At 37.0% G+C, this 17,072-nt stretch overlaps 1 long non-coding RNA gene across 1 annotated transcript in view; it reads right to left on the bottom strand.

Moving 5' to 3' along the window:
* Positions 1-6,357: 6,357 nt before the first annotated feature.
* LOC116076861 overlaps positions 6,358-17,072 on the bottom strand; it is a 468,358-nt gene continuing 457,643 nt past the window's right edge. Inside the window, exon 3 of the long non-coding RNA XR_004113112.1 lies at positions 6,358-6,428. This is a non-coding gene — a long non-coding RNA (uncharacterized LOC116076861). The remainder of the gene's footprint in view (positions 6,429-17,072) is intronic.

The raw sequence follows: 17,072 nt of genomic DNA on the forward strand, positions 1-17,072 counted from the left end.
TTCGAAACAGGGTTTCTCTGTATAGCCCTGGCTTTCCTGGAACTCACTCTGTAGACCACGCTGGCCTCCCAATTGCTGCGATTAAAGGTGTGCGCCACCACTGCCTGGCTGGGATGAGACTCTTATAACATACAGTAGCTCAAATTTAACTTTAAAGGAACACCTCATGCACTCCCTAAATGCTGTACTAATTTAAATTCTAACAGACATTGTGACAGGTTTCTCTTTTGTCTGTGCACTCTCAGAACAATTATCTTATTAGCCATTCTTATAGTAGAGGTGATCGAACTTATCATTGTATTTTTATTTACTGGCATGATCTTGATGATTAGAAATGGTGACAGTTTTTATCACCACTTGGTATTTGATAGGCTGTGACATAGCAGAAGGTACTCATCCTTTCATGTTATACTCACAACACGTGAAACAACAGTCTAGTCTGTGTAATGATGCGATAACCGTTCTAAACTCACATATCAGTTATATAAGAAGTAATTTTGTATTTTTTATATCAGAATTTTCATATTCAAATCAAAATAATTATATATGGCTCATGGCATAATTGTAAATATGATATGGTATGATATTTTACCAAACATGTAACTGGCATCATAACTTAATAAATTATAAATAGCACTCACCATTTCCTTCTCCTTCATCTGTTCCTCCCATAAACATACATAACAAACATACACATATGCTATACTTTAAAAAACTTTCACAGGTTGTTAGTATTCAAGTTGGATGTATTTTCTTATATTTTCTTTTAGAAAAACAGAATCTTTTCCCTGAGAAAAAATAGTTCCTTAAGCTTCTCTGGACTTTATTGGATTTTTTCTGACTTTTGCCAAAGATTCCACTAATCAAGTGATAATTTTTAATTATTTAATAATAAATGATGTGTAATAATTAATAAATAATAATGTTTGTTCTTACATTTGTACAACTACATCCATTCATTTTAATAATTTAAGGTTACAATAATTGTATAATGCAAGTGTTATTGTCTAAACTTTAGAAGAAAGATATATTCTAAGTTATTGACTACAATTTCACACAGATAGAATACAGCTTTTAGTTTTTGTGTCTCTGTCTCCAATCTCTGCATTTCCTTTTGTTATTCCTTTTTATTTTGTTCTTTGGTTCAAGCTGAAACATTGCAATAAGTAGAAAATGTTTTAGTAGGTTGAGTCTTTTTGTGACCCCCTTCTCTGCTTATGACACTTTGAACATAGGAGTGTATTTTCAACTGAAAGAAAATCATTATAGACAAGGTTAAATAAGTTTAACTCTCCCATAAAACCACAAACAAACTAAAACCATGTGCTTGCTAGCTTTATGTCAACTTGGCGCAAAATAGCTTTATTGGAGAGGAAGGAGCCTGAATTAAGAAAATGCCCCCAGAAGCTTTGGCTGTAGACAAGCTTGTAGGACATTTTCTTAATTAGTTCCTGATGGGAGAGGGTCCTGCCCACTGTGGACAGGGCTATCCCTGAGCTTGTAATTCCCAGTTCTATAAAACAGCAGGCTGAAGAAGCCATAAGCAGCTTGCTCATGAGCAACTCTCCTTCATGGCCTCTGTATGCATCTCTGTCCTGTTTGAATTCTGGTTTGAGTTCACTGAAAAATCAACTAGACTTAAACCCTTTCCTCTCCAAGTTACCTTTTGTCATGGTGTTTCATCACATCAATAGTAACTTTGACTATGAGGACCACAAAATTTAAAATAAATAAACTTCTCTTACGCAGCTGTTTTCTTTAAATTAGCATAACTTTTTAAATGTCAACTTACTTTTAAACACCTGATAACATCTTGCAAAAGTAGTAATATTCTTCTAAAACAGGCAGGACTTTGTCCCACTTGGTAGCAATGTGCCCATTTTAGTGAACAAGAACAAGAAATATCATCTTTAAACTTCTCAAAATCTGCGTTCACTTATGCAATCAAACATTAGGAGTTCTTCCAAGCAAGCACATTTGGTCTATATCTGTGTAGAACTTAGAGAAAGAAAACCATTACATCTCTCTGCCTAGGGAAGGTGCTAATTGTATACATCTAGAAAAGGAAAAGATTACCCTATTGGCTGCAATGCTGGTTCATCTGCATATCTCTGCATGTTCTTCATTGACTTTCTTTATGTTCTGGTCAACATCTCACTTAATTTCACATAATACTTAAGAGAGAGCCACAGATTACTATCAATTTGTGTAAGGAAATTGAAGTGTCTGAAAGTAGAATTCATTTACTTAGGCCACAGAGGTCTAATAGTATTTGAATTCAACTTGCTGCCATGTTGGGTACCATATGGATCTATCATGTAGACATTGTTATGAACATACATAGGGGTGTAATCTAGGTTGATCTCCATAGGATGAATATTTATAACAATTTAAGTAGTTTAACATGAAGAATCGACTAAAAAAATGAACAAGTTACAGGAGGGCAAAAAATCAATTGGTAAATGTTACCAAGTCAGCTATTAGTACAGGCAAAGATACTTAGTCCTGCTTTCTATTCTCTGTAATCAGAATCAAATTGATACACCAGATGTCTCAGGCCAATGAGCAAGGGACTAGGATATTTAAACTTCAGCTCCCCACATACTGTTAAGGACCTTTTTAAGTTGGTAAACATTGTCATTGTTGATTGTTAATGTAGTTCTCCATCAATTAGAGCAAATGCTCAATCAAGAAAGGATGACACTGAGATGCCTAACAAGTGGGCCCCAAAACACAGTACCAAAGATGTGGGAATATATTTCATTGCTGCCTACAGAGGCCTTCATTCAATACCATAAATCTTTTGGCTTTGCAGAAATAAGGTGACATATTTAGTGAGAGTACGGAGGACAAGAAAAGGAGACAGAAAGAAAAATATAGTCTCCAATCTTGGGAATAACTAAGACTATTTATGAATTCTACTGAAAAGATGTTTGAAGCATATCTGCAAATGACCATGCTTTTGTGCAAAATATACATGCAATCATTTTTAATTTTATGATTATTTTTCATGTTGATATGACCTATTAGTAATTTTTTTATCTGACTTCAAATTATTTCTACATTTGATACCACTAAATTAGCCAATCATTCAGTGGCCTAGAAATAGTTTTTATAAAGAAGCTAGATTAATAGTTACTAATCAAAGATGGCAAATAATATCTTGGAAGATCCCTACAGCAAACAAGTTGATTCATTTCAGGGGTGTGTGTGTGTGTGTGTGTGTGTGTGTGTGTGTGTATGGGTGTGTGTGTGTTTGTGTGTATACCTGCTTGTGTTTGTAGGAGTTCTTGTGTACTGTCTACATGAACTGTCAGAAGAAACATTAGATCCCATGGAACTAACTTACAGTGGATTCTGAGACACCTTGCAGGTGCTGAGTACCAATCCTTGGTCCTGTGCCAGACAAGTAAGTACTCTTAACTCCAGAATCATCTCTCTAGCCCTCTCTTTGAACACTTTTTATTTGATTTATTCTATAAGAAGTAACATGCTTCCCAATTAATAAAAAATTTAACCACACAATAGAAATTGTGTTCTTATCTCGTTATTTCATTTTTAAAGTATCCATGGTGTCAAAGTTTGGATAATTATCTTACCAGAAAAAAATATTCTCTACAATCCATATAGATAGTTCTTCCCAAGAGAGTATGCGAACTTCCACACTTCAAGCATAGCTATGTTTGACAATTTCAAGAAGGGCATGGCCCTCCAAGGTAACCTTGTCTATGCTAATCAGTTCTATACACTTCAAAGGTGTTGTAAATAGGAAATATGGCATACCAATATATAATAAGGGAAGGGGTCTACTGATTTTCCCTTTAAAGCAGGAGGAGCCCTTAAGGGCTCTTTTCCCTGTAATGATGCCAGTTTTATGTGTATGCTATCACAGTGCAAGGACAGGGATAGGAACCACAGACATCACAATCTCCATTTTCTGCTGTAACTGATAATCCTAGTGTTTTGGCAAGAGAGTGGGAGTTGCTAAAAGAAACAGAGAATATATGTATGACATTGTACAAGAAGAGAAAAATGTAGTCAGGGCCATTATAAATTCATAACTAATTAAAGGTTAAACACCAGTTGCCAATTAGTGTGAAAGATAATTGTTCTTCTTTGGCAACCAGACAATGTGTACATTTTAGAGAGAGAAAGTGAGTATTGTCTTGTTATTGATGAATGGAATCACTAACTCAGGACCCTGAAGCTGTAAGTTTCGAGAGACATCTCAGTGGAGTCCAGGGTTGAGTGAAATATTTTTCTTTCGTTAAGTACAAATGGTCTGGTACATTTTCAAGCCCTTATGTTTGCAATGAATGTGAGTATAGTTCAGGATACATTATAATTCATAATGAATCTCAGCAGTTTGGATAAAATAAAATAAATTCCCCTTTTAAAAAGTAATACTGTTTTAAATATAGTCTTAACTACAACTCTGCAGCCTATTATACAATGTAATATAGGTATTACATGTTGGATGCACAAAAATACCAGATACATATCAAAAGGGTTTCAATAATAATGCTGACATACTGAGTGTGGGAGAAAGTATAAGATAGCAAATCATGGAGATATGTTCACTATTATCTTTATAACAGGCAGCAGTAGGAAACAGTAATAATAATCATCAGAAATATACACCTTTATTCCAGGGCAATCTTTAAGCACCATGCAAGTAAGAGCGACAGAAAACCCAGTTGCCCTTAACTGTTATTTTGCAAGTGGATATATAGTTTAAGCTGTAGAGATTGTCTGCTTTTTACTCATTTTGTATTATTTTGTGTTCTTTGAATAAACGCTTAAGGAGTGGTTGACAATTATTAACTTCCACATTTATGTATAGACATTGATTAATCATATCTATAGAGCAGTGGCATACTTGCTCATTGTAATACTCCAATTTAGGATAACAGATACTTGATGAGTAATATAATTGCTTCAAACATTGTCTCATGGGCTAGGATATGGATCATATATTCTAGTGTTTTCAACTGTGTCCCTTTGAATTTTATCTCAGCTTCTTGCCTTATTCTCAACTTTGATTTACTGCCCACACGTAGTTAGTGAAAACACCTAGCTTTGTGGTTGCTATGAAGAATAGCAGGTGTGAAGCATAAAAAATACTTGGCAAAAATGAGAAAGCATAACGTCGATGGATGCCAATCTTTAGTTACCATTTGCTTTGGAAAAGGCAAGGAAAGTGTTCTGTGTATGGATTCAGAGCCTGAAACTCAAACCATTGTGATCAGTCCTGATAAACTTTGACAGGCTTGCAATGAGAAAAGCCATTTTTTTCTCTTGCTGGGCAAACTGGATAACATCTATATTTAAACCACTTCTATAATTAACAGTAAAACGTGAACTATTTCTAAGAAGGAACAAATTTTCTTTAATTTACGGGAAAACAAACGAAAAGAAAGAAAAGAAAAGCCTCTTTGGCCATTAGGGTAAAGGAAGAAAGGAAAGAGAGAAAAACACTCTTTCAATATTTCAGAGATAGTGGTTAAATCCTGCACGTCTGAGGAACTGGAGCACAGTTCACACGAATTAACTCACTGGCTTTGCCTTGTGGGCCTAAGTTAAATGGTATACCCAACAGACACATAATATAGCACCTTACAAAAACCTTGAAGAGACATGACCTTCTACTAGAAGAGACAAAACCATTCAGAGCCATAATAAATTCATAAGTAATTAATTGGGAAAAGTATTCCCCAAGTCTTTGGTTAATATTTATGTTCTTACCCAGAGCATAATAGTACACTATAAAGAAAACTACCAAGCAAAAGTCCACATGGAAATAAAACTGGGAAACCAGAGACAATGTCACCAAAGTCACTTAATGCATTTTCTTGTTACTATAGAAATGACCTGAAGTTGCAAGGCAGATATCAAATTTAGCAGAAGAAAAAAAAAAAACAAAACAAAACAGATTTTTCTTCTAAACCTTAAACTTAACAGAATATGTATATTTTTAAGATGGAAATACTAGGCATTTGAAAAAAATTAAAATTTTTATGATCTCATTCCTAATTTACACAAATAAATAAAGTCTTTACTGAAATATTAATATAGAGCAGTAGTTCTCAACCTGGGGTCCAAGACCCCCCCAAAAGGCCATCAGAAAATACTCATGGTTACGTTATGATTCACAACATCAGTAAAGTCTCACCTTTGAAGCAGTTGGCTGTGACCCAGCCCACATGGGTGCTGGGAACTGAACTGCAACACTGGAAAATCACTGAACTCTCTCTTTAACCCAAAAGACTGTTTTTATATTAATTTATAATTTTATGGATTTCATTAGGTTTTAATTTTATTTTATTCTGTATAATGATAAAAAATATATATGCTGTTACCTGGGAAGATGACTGAACGAGTAAGGTTCTTACAGCATAAACAAGAGCACTTGATTGATGTTCGGACCCCTAAAACCACAGAAAGACAGTAGCAGTAGCACATCAGGAAATACAGAAGTCATCACATGCTCCTATAAGAAGATCAGCATCAGAGACAGAGAATCACAGGAAGCTTGCAGGCCAGCAAGCCTGGAATACGCAGGGGTAAGAGATCCAACACCAGAGATTAATCTCTAATATCTCAATGTCCCCCATGGCACTGATGTACCTGCACTCACACAGAAACAATCAAAAACAAAACACACAGATATTTTTTTAAAAAAAAATTGATGTTAAAGAAGATAAAAATTTCAAATCAGTAAAAGCTGTCAATTTGATCTTTGACAATATGCTTCTCAAATATATTTACATATGCTATCATATTTCATTGTCAAACAATATCAAACACCTCCAGTTAATACAACAACAAATAAAACACATCTCATTCTCTGATGTTTTGTGTAGGTTGATATTGTAGAGGTCTGGTCCAAGATATGAGGATGCAGGCTCAATTCCACTATGACATTTGCATGATCTTTCAAACTACTACTAAAGTAGTTTTCATAAACCAATGGCAATCATTGCACTTGGCCTTGTAAGGGCGAACCATAGTTAAAATCCTATAACTGCTTTATAGAGTAAACACTCAAAAGGATTAATTGATAGCTCTGATGTGTTTCACAACTCTAGGCCCCAAAATGCTTTAGAGATGGTCTTATATGTCGTCCATAACCTGCAAACATAGTTGCAGGAGATACTTGGCTCTAAATAATTGTATTGTGAGATCTGAACACTTCGGTACTTGGCATTGCCTTGGATGCTTGCCACCCAAGCCTGCTCCACACTTTCTCAAAGCCTCCTCTGAATAAACTGAAAGGAATTGTTAGTTCCTTTTTTCACCTCCACCTCTTTCTCATGTGGACACATTTTCTTTTCTGTTTTAAGAATGCAAAGGTCACAACATAAAATAGAAGAAAGTTCTCTCAAAAGTAGGTAGATATTTTAGAAACTGATTTTTTTTCCACTTGGGCTTCAACTAAGAAGTATATTTAGAAGAAATATAAATCCTTTCTAACCCCATTCAGTCAGTTGCTTACATTGTAGGTCACAAGATTTCAAACGGCACTCTATATTTATTGAGCTCAGTCAGGCAAATGTCTATTAAAACCTCACCGAGCAACTTAGAAACTATTAAAAACCCTCCAAAGGGACGTCACTGTTAAAGTCAGTCAATAAATTAACTACTGGGTTAGGCAGGATGGAGACTCATCTGTCTTTCTGAATGCTGTTAATGAAGCCTACATTTTTGTATGTTAGTTGCTGCGAAACTGGCCGTGACACATGTTTCTTGGTGACTGTGCTTCGTGTCTAGGCATTAAGTGTCTCGTACTTCATTAGAACATTGATGGTGCGGAATTATCTCACAAAGGTTGTCACCAAATGGAAATATAGAGAACAATTATAATAGTAGAAAATTTTCATTAGAGGCTCATATTATCTGGGCATGTTATGTGCCTGCGCTTACACAGATTGAAGAGGCTTCAATGACAAATGTATAGACTGACCACTTACAGCATTAATTGTTAATAGGTTTTAAGCAGGAATATTTCTCTCTCTCTCTGTGTCTCTCTCTGTCTCTCTCTGTCTCTCTCTGTCTCTGTCTGTCTCTGTCTCTCTCTCTCTCTCTCTCTCTCTCTTTCTCTCCCTCCCTCCCTCCCTCCCTCCCTCTGTCTTACTGAGAGCATCCTATTGTTCTGTCACAGTTGTAGGCTGCTGTTGAGTCTAACATCACATCTTAAGGCAAAATAGTCTTAAATAGAAATCTGTTTTCATTCAACTGAACAGTTATTTTCCTTGGTATTTGTGGTGGTTTGAATACTTGGCCCCTAAGAAGTGGCACTATTAGGAAGTATGACCTTGTAGGAATAGGTTGTGGCCTTGTTGGGGAAAGAGTGTCACTGTGTAGTTGGGCTTTGGGGTCTGCAAGGGTTCAAGCCCCTCTTAGTGAGGAAGGGAAACTCCTCTTGGCTTCCTGCAGAAGCCAATATTCTTCTAGATGCCTTCATATCAAGATATAGAACACTAGGCTTCCCCAGCGCCATGTCTGCCTGGTTGCTGCCATGTTTTCCTCATGATGACAATGGACTAAACATCTGAATCTGTAAGCCAGCCCCACTGAAATGTTTGCTTTTATAAGAGTTGCTTTGGTCATAGTGTCTCTTCACAGCAATACCCTAATTAAGACAGTAATTATAGATATATAGATATAGAGATAGATGATACAAATGCAAATATAGATAATATGGAAGTAGATGTAGCATACAATACAGATATAGATATAGGTGTTGGTATATGTATACATAAATGTATAAGTATAGGTATAGGTATAGTTAGGTATAGATGTAGATGATAAAGATACAGATATTTATATAGAAACAGTATGCTGGTTATTAGTCAAAATTATATAAATCTAAAATTTATCCACAATGTTTGTATGCTAATGTGTTACCTAATTATATGGATGTCATTTAAAGATAAAAAGAGATACATCAATTATGTTCTTTGAATTAGCCATTATGGTGTTATAATGAACATAAGAAAGCCATGATGTAAAGAAATGAGATTTTAAACATGAACTATATAAAACCCTGCATAAATAACAGTAGATACTACTTAGAATAGTGTGTTTACCTTTGAGAGTCTTTGAAAGCCTGACATATATAAAAAGACCAAGAGACAGAGAAAGAAAGAGATTATACCTAAGGACGCAAGGAGTGGTATTAGATATAAAAGTGAAAAGTGGAAATATTAGACTTAGATCTCAATAGACAATGGATCTAGTGTCTAGGGAAAATTCATATAATATGTACATTTTTATAAGCTTTGAAGACACCTGACATCATCAACTGGTTTCCAAGAATGCACAGACACTTTCACACACACACACACACACACACACACACACACACACACACACACACACACTGAGAGAGAGAGACAGAGATAACCACAGAGAGAGAGAGAGAGACAAAGATAACCATACCACAAACACACACACAAACCGAGAGACAGAGACATAGGGGCAGAGACAGAGACAGAGACAACTACGGAGAGAGACAAAGATTATCACTCCCCCCCCACACAAATTATTTAGATATAACCACACTACCAAAACAATAAAAAAGACGCAGTATGGAGTTTTGTCCTAGTTATATAGGCATTTTGTTATTAATAATATAAGAGATGAAATAAAGGTGTAAATGAACAAGTTATGGTAATATGTAATGTGCCAAAAATGATGGCAAACAATTAATGAAGAGTTTGAATGGAAGTATCCCCTACAAATGGATAATACTCCTTTTAAGAATTGTCGACTCAAAATTCCAATGTGAGGTGTGGAATACCTGCTTTAGAGTTGCTGGTCAGGGACGGCATAGTGTTCTACAAAACAATAACAGACATTGTTCATGGTTTCTCAGAACTTGATCTTAAGACCCCATTTGGATATCACACACTTTAACCACAGGACACAAATAAATGAAGCAGGAACTTGTGTGATGATTCCTCCTAATGAGCTTTCAGAATACCAGATGTTTCAGCTCTTCTGCAGGCTGCTGAAGAAAAGAATGTTATCAGCAGTCTTACATGGCTGAGGATCCTGCAGGATAAAATGACCTGCCAGCAAATATCACACTCAGGGACAAATTCAACATGAGCTTGACTTTGATGAGGTTAACTGTGAGCTCAGTTTCTCAGTGATTATCTGCACAGAACTTGCACAAGATTGAGCTGGCCAGCATCATGGGTGGACTAACTAAAAGCAGTCATTTCACTGTAGAGAAAGTGATGTCATTTTCTTCAGTGGTGTAGTCAAGGTAAGTCACCAGTTCTCCAGTCTATTTACATTCAGGCATGTGCAATTAATTAATTAATCTCAGTGGGTGACACACAGTAAGATAGGAACTTGTCAATGAAAAGAATAGGAGAGAGAAAGAAATGGGTTATGAATACAACTGAAATCTATTATATACAAATGTGAAAACTCTCAAGGAATAGAATAATAATTGAAAATATTTAGAAAAAAGTTTCCTGATTAGAATATAGGATTTATTGATTGAAATCTATAGAACACTCTGTAGAGCAAATTTATATATTTCTAAGACTATAAGGAAGTTGATATGTTATATCCATGAGTTAGAATATTCAATAAGTTGAAATTCCTCTTAACACAATATCACAAGAAATATATTAACATAAAATTTTTAAGACATTAAAATAATATTCTATGTTGTATATACAGGGTAGCATGTATGTAACACTCAAATCAACTTTAAAAAGAATAAAGGATGTTGAAATAATTTCAAGTTTTATGTTAAAGCTACTGTTAGGTAGCAGTATTCTAGTGTCAACAATTCACAAAATAATATATTCAGAAAGGACTCCAAATCTATATGTCAGCCTATAATTATGCCTTCTAACTTCCTAATAACTTCACAAAGCCAGTAACAATATCATAAACAAATGGCATAAATTATGAGTGAATTGATATTTTTCCAAAGAAGGAGGGAGGAAAGTCAGTAGTGAGGGTAGCCTTGTTTGCCTTGAACTCGCAGTGTTCCTGCTGCCTGAAACTTCTGAGTGCTAGTATTATAAGTATATGTGCTACCACACCTTGCTACTAATCTTAATAAAATTTCCAAAAAATACATTAATCTATATGGATGGACATTCTGTTAGATTTTGCTGTGAATTATTGGCAGATTGAAAGAAGGAGTTTAAAAAATAAAATGATTAAAAATGTCTAATAAAAACATATCCTTTGGGGGACATCTTTTTAAGGTCACAAATATAGTAATTGAACTTTTGTTTGTTTATTGTTTTGTTTTGCTTTTTTTCTCTTTTAATGGCAGGGACTCTGTGTATAGGTCTTGCTAGACTGGAATCTCTCAGGAGATAGCTATATTTAGGCTGGCTTGTCCTTCGTTCAGTCTCTGCTCCATAGTTAATTTCTGTACTCCTTCTATGGGTATTTGGTTCCCCAGTGAAGGAGTTAGAGAAAGGACCTATGGAGCTGAGGGGTTTGCAGCCCCTTAAGACGAACAAAAATATGAACTAACTAGTACCCTCAGAGTTCCCAGGGTCTCAACCACCAACCAAGGACTGCACATAGTGGGTCTGATTGTTCTGGCAGCACATGTATAGTAGATGATTGCAAATTCAATCATCAATAGGAGGAGAGGACCTTGGCCCTGTGAAGGTTCTGTGCCCCAGTGTAGGGGAATGCCAGGGCCAATAAGTGGGAGAGGGTGGAATGGGTAGGCATGGGGAGGGGGGAGGCAATAGGGGTTTGTTTCTTTGTTTGTTTTTTGGAGGGGAAACTGGGAAAGGAGAAATTTACATGTAAATAAAGAAAATAATAAAAAATATCTGGAATAAAAAAAAGAAAATGTAACTTAATATCTAAATATAAAAAAGAGAAATATTTTCCTACTACAAACTTATAAACTTTATCTCCTATAAAAATAAAGCCTTGCTTACATATTTGTATACATTCTACCTAAAAATAAACAATTTGGAGAAAACTGAAAAAAAAAAAACAAATTCACAGAAAGTATCCATTAAGCTCAAAACTAGTGGCTAAGAAAACATTAATATATTTCATTTAATTTTGTTTATGCATGTTCTTGTCTGTGTATAACAGTGGTGTGTGTGTGTGTGTGTGTTTGTGTATGTGTGTGTGTGCATGTGATATGTATATCGAATGAGAAGTTAGGATTAGGTATATTTCTAAATCATTGCCCTCTTTAGATTTCAGACAGGACGCTCAGCACCTTAAGCTCATCCATTCTGTTGTCTGTATAATGTTTTTCATGAATACAGACATACCTTCACTTGACCACTGTTATAGAGCTTTAAGAATAAAACAAGAATGTCCATCCTTACAATTTTTATTCTTCTGGGTCTCAGAAGTCATGGTTAAATACAAGATAAAGGAATCATTTACAAAAGTGAGATGTAATGATGTGCCTCTATGTCTACAAATAGCTTAATCTTCCAGAGTAAGCAACCTATGAAGAATGTAAAATAATCATGAGAACTATCTAAAAGCATCTGAAAAAGTTCCAGGATAAAGTTATAATGAATATACAATCTCAAATACATTTTATGTACATATAGTAACTAGAAAATTAAAATATAACAGATGTTCTTTATTTTAACATTAAATAAAGAATTAGGAAATTTCCCAAAAGACAATAAGATCCCTCTACTGAGAGCAACAAAATAACCTTGATAATAAGCACTAAAAAACCTCTAAACCTGTACAGTACTTTCTTGAACTGGAAAACTCAATATTATTAAGATATTGAAAGATCAGATTAACAAGTCCAGCATGGCCTTGGTGGTGACAGAATGACATGGTTCATAACCCCTGGGACAAGGCCAGTAGGCAGGAGCTGCAAGGAGTGTCGACAGGTCCTGAGGGTGTCGGGTTTGTTTCTATAATAATCTATGCATTTTCATGACTCTCCTTTAAGAAATATCCTCCCTGTTAACCTTACTTGCTACATGATAACAAGAGATAGTCCAGAAAGGAGTTGAGGCTGTGCCTAGTGTCTCAGCAAAAAAGGTAAATGCTGGGACCTACAGGATAGCCTTTAAGGCTGTGGAAATGAACTCTTAAAAACATGAGCTCAAAAATATACAATTCTCAACTATGCAAAATTTAAGGATGCAATATGAATTATGAGGGCCTTTGTGAATCTAAAGGGAGTTGTGCTGTGAGCCAATTTTCCAGGAAGATCCTAAGCAAGGAAATAAAGAAGTTTGGGGAGTGGTGATCACAGGAGATCCCACCCAGCCTAGCTTTATGGTTATGCTTACAAAGGCAAACAAATCCCTGAGTTCAGAGCTGCCCTGGGGCAGAGCGAGGTTAGGTCCTGATGTGGTGGAAATGGAAATTTCACAACAGGGTCCCACCCAAGGATCCCATACTCTGTGCTTAACAGAGGCAGGCAAATCTCTGAATTCTGTTGCAATATTAAAAGAAAATGTGTGTTTACTGTCTCCTAAAAATTAATTGGCTGGGGTCACAGAGTGCTGAACATAGGGCAATTGAAAGGATACTTGGAATAAATGACTGGATTGATATGTAAAATTGAGGACTGGGCAAGAGATGATCTATCTAGAGAAATTTTAGAAAAACAAGAGAGAACAGTTGGAGAACTGTCTTGAAAAGGACAGAGGGAGGGAGGGAGAAAGAGAGAGCCTGGAGATCCCCAGAGAAAGCAGATAAGAGAGAAAGAAAGCAGAACAGAGAGAAAGCAGGCTGGAGAGTTGTCTCAGGAGAACATAGGCCACCAGCTTGGACCCATAGTTTGACTTTAAATCATTTGTTTCACAACTCCCAAACACTCCTTCTTCAGAACCCCTCTACAGACTGAGGCTGGTGAAATAAATTCAATGAGATGATTCTACATCAATGTGAAAATGTAAAATCAAATGTTGCATTTTTTTCAATTAATATTCATGGATGAAAGAAATCCAATAAAAGAAACTTTAATTTTTCAACTTGAACCCAGAATAAACAAAGTTGGAAGATTTATAGCGGCAGACTTAGAACAACCTGTATAGCTACAATGACCAGGAAAGCATGATGCTCACATGATGTTTAGCTCATATATCAGTGTCACAGAGTTAAGAATTCCAATTGGAAATTCTCTATCCTTTCTGTCAATGATGACAAACAAACAATGAACAATAGAGAAAAGTGTCTCCTCAACAAATTGTCTTAGTACTATGCAGCTGTTAGAAAATGAAGCTCAGCCACCACAATATAACATAATGAAGTTATTAATTTAAATACATCTAGAGAGTTAAACTAGAAGTGTGAACCCACTGAAAATATACATTTGAAATTAATTGCATGGCTTTTGAGATGTAACTGTTTAGGTTGCACAATGACTACTAAACAATAAATGAGATCCTATCAGACTTCAAATGTATTTTATAGGATGATTCTGTTTGGAAGATAAGTTGCCAATTTGCTGACATTACTGATACTATAAATGGACAAAGGTAGAAACAAACAAGAGTTAAAATATTTGGAAATTTCTCCTATTGAAAGAGTCCAAAATGAAAACATACCAAGTCATAGGGTTGTGACCAATTTTTAAACTCCAAACGCACCAAGGACCTGATTGTGATGCAATCACACAAGGGTCTTTATTCAAGCTTGAGCTGGGGCCATACCATCTTCACTGATGCAGCTGGAAGGGAGAGTAAGGCCCCTAATCCAGTTTCAAGCCAGGATTTATAGGGACAAGCAAACAAAGAAGGGGGTTTTCAGCTTAGCACACATTTGATTAGGAGGGTATTATGAAATTTATTGTCATTTAAAATGACTGACTGGTTCTGGGAGCCAAACCATAAACATTCATAAGGAAACAGCTTTAGGTACAACTGTACCTTCTGCTCTCTTCCTGATTGGTGATTGTTAGGGAGTGACATGGAGACCAGGGTTAGGTGCATGCCTGGTAGTCAATTCAAGTCAAACTTAGGTCAGATTCTCTAAAACAGAGCCTGAACCCAAGATGGAGTTGGTCTGGTCTTTCAATAGTTCCTGCTTCTGTCAATCATCTAAACTTAAAAATTATATATCTAGAACCATGTGTGAGTATATATACATATATATTATATATACATATGCATATACATATATGTTTGATTATGTGTATACTGGAGAAATGTTCTACTACAATTATTAAATAGGTATTATAAGCCTAATAAACCAATTATAATACATTATATCTTTTAATTTAGGGTAAAAGGGGATAAATACATTGGAAGAACAAATAAATATATTTGACATTATGGGAAGTAACTATACCCTCAAGTTCTTACTTATTAAAAGTAATGGGAATTTTGTAACGAAGTACATACAAGATGATTTTGAAAAGGTGTTGGATTTCTTTCTTTGAGCTACAAAGTCTAGTGTTAAGAAATTAATATTTTTTCACTCCAAATGAAATGGTTGCTTCACATCTGTGTCCTTAATGGATGTTAAGCTCAGTTACAAAACATTAGCAAAATTTAGCGTATTTGTGGAAGAAACAGTGTCAACACTATCCTAATAATTGTGCCTTTAACTCAATTATTAATGTTATCATCATTGAGCTGTGGATCACTAACCTGTCCTGATGTTTAGGTTGCAGACCAAGCTAGCAAAGAAAGCAGGTAGGCTAAGCACAGATCTTCACCTCCCTTTCCTCTCCTCTGAATCCAGTCCCCCAGGCTCAACCCCAGATCTGTAGCAGACCACCTGCTGAACTTCCCATCCCTCCCATGTCTCATCTCCAGTGTATTACAAAACTCCTCTCTCTAACCTTCCATCTCTCTTACCCCTCTTGTCCCAGTACTCAGTTCCAGAAGGCATTCCAAGGGAAAACACTGCCAAGCCTATGAGAGCAGTAGGCCAGAAAAGCAGGTGGGTGACCTTCAGATATTTATTTTTCCTCCTCTCCATCAGTTACTAGCCCCTGACTCATTCCCAGCGTTGCAGGAGACTACCTGTTGTGGCCTATCCTCAACCTCTGTCCCTGTTCTCAGGGACATAGGACTACACTACGTGTGGGGCGGTGAGCTGTGCACAACTTGTCCCAGGTCGAGCAAAGGCCTTGAACCCCAGTGACCCTAAGGGATGGCAGGTGTTTGGCCATGCCTCCTGGGATGCTGGCTCCTGTGGAAGCTACAGCTTCCCACAGCCCTCTCCCAACCCCCACCCCCGGGGCAGAGAGGTGTGTGCCCATCAGTCACGTAGGCAATGCTTCAAACTCCTGATATTCTGTCTGGACTCCATCCCCACAGTTACCTGGCTACAGCCATGTATGCTCCTCCCCACAGTTATCTGGAAATAGCTAGGTAGCCCTGGCCCACTATAAAAGGGGCTGTTTGCCCCCTCCTCCCTCTCTTACCCTCTTGCTTCTACTTTCTTACTCTCTCCACATGGTGATGGCCAGTCTCTGCTTCTCTACTCTTTCCCTCTCTTGTCCTTTATACCATAAACTCCTTAAAACCATGGAATTGCCTCTTCTCATAGGGATCCGCAGGGCTGGAGCAATGGAGCATGTCTTTCCCCTAATGAGCTGTGCTTCTAACATCCCGCAGAGAAGCCTCTCAGCGCTCCCAGATGTGGCTTCCACCAACCCAAGCCGCCCTCCCTGACCAAGCTAAGGACTCTCATTCAGTGGTAACCAGCTGAAGCCCTTCTGGTGCCCCTTTTCCATAGGCCCCAGGCTGGAACTGCCCACAGGCCCACACCCCATTCTCAGCTCTTCCTTGGTATATAGCAGCATCAGGGATATCTGAGAGCCTGAGAAAAAGTTGTCCTCGGACTTTGTGCAGGCCCAGGGAATCCAGCCAACTACAGCAAGTTCTGAGGGGACCCCCAAACTGTGCCTTTCCCACCCCTGGAGTCAGGTCCTGAGGCTTCTTATAGCCAATGCCTATCCTGCGGCACTGTGGGGGTACTTGAAGTCAAAACTTCAGGCGTCCTGCCTCACCCAGCGGCTGGAGTCATGGGCCAACGCAGGGGCCCCACTTTTTACCCCACATACACAGATCCCAGTGAACCCCTCAGTAACCACATTCCTACACGATAGGAATAACTAGAATATA

The sequence above is a fragment of the Mastomys coucha genome, unplaced genomic scaffold, assembly GCF_008632895.1.
Source record: "Mastomys coucha isolate ucsf_1 unplaced genomic scaffold, UCSF_Mcou_1 pScaffold5, whole genome shotgun sequence".
Taxonomy (NCBI): Eukaryota; Metazoa; Chordata; class Mammalia; order Rodentia; family Muridae; genus Mastomys; species Mastomys coucha.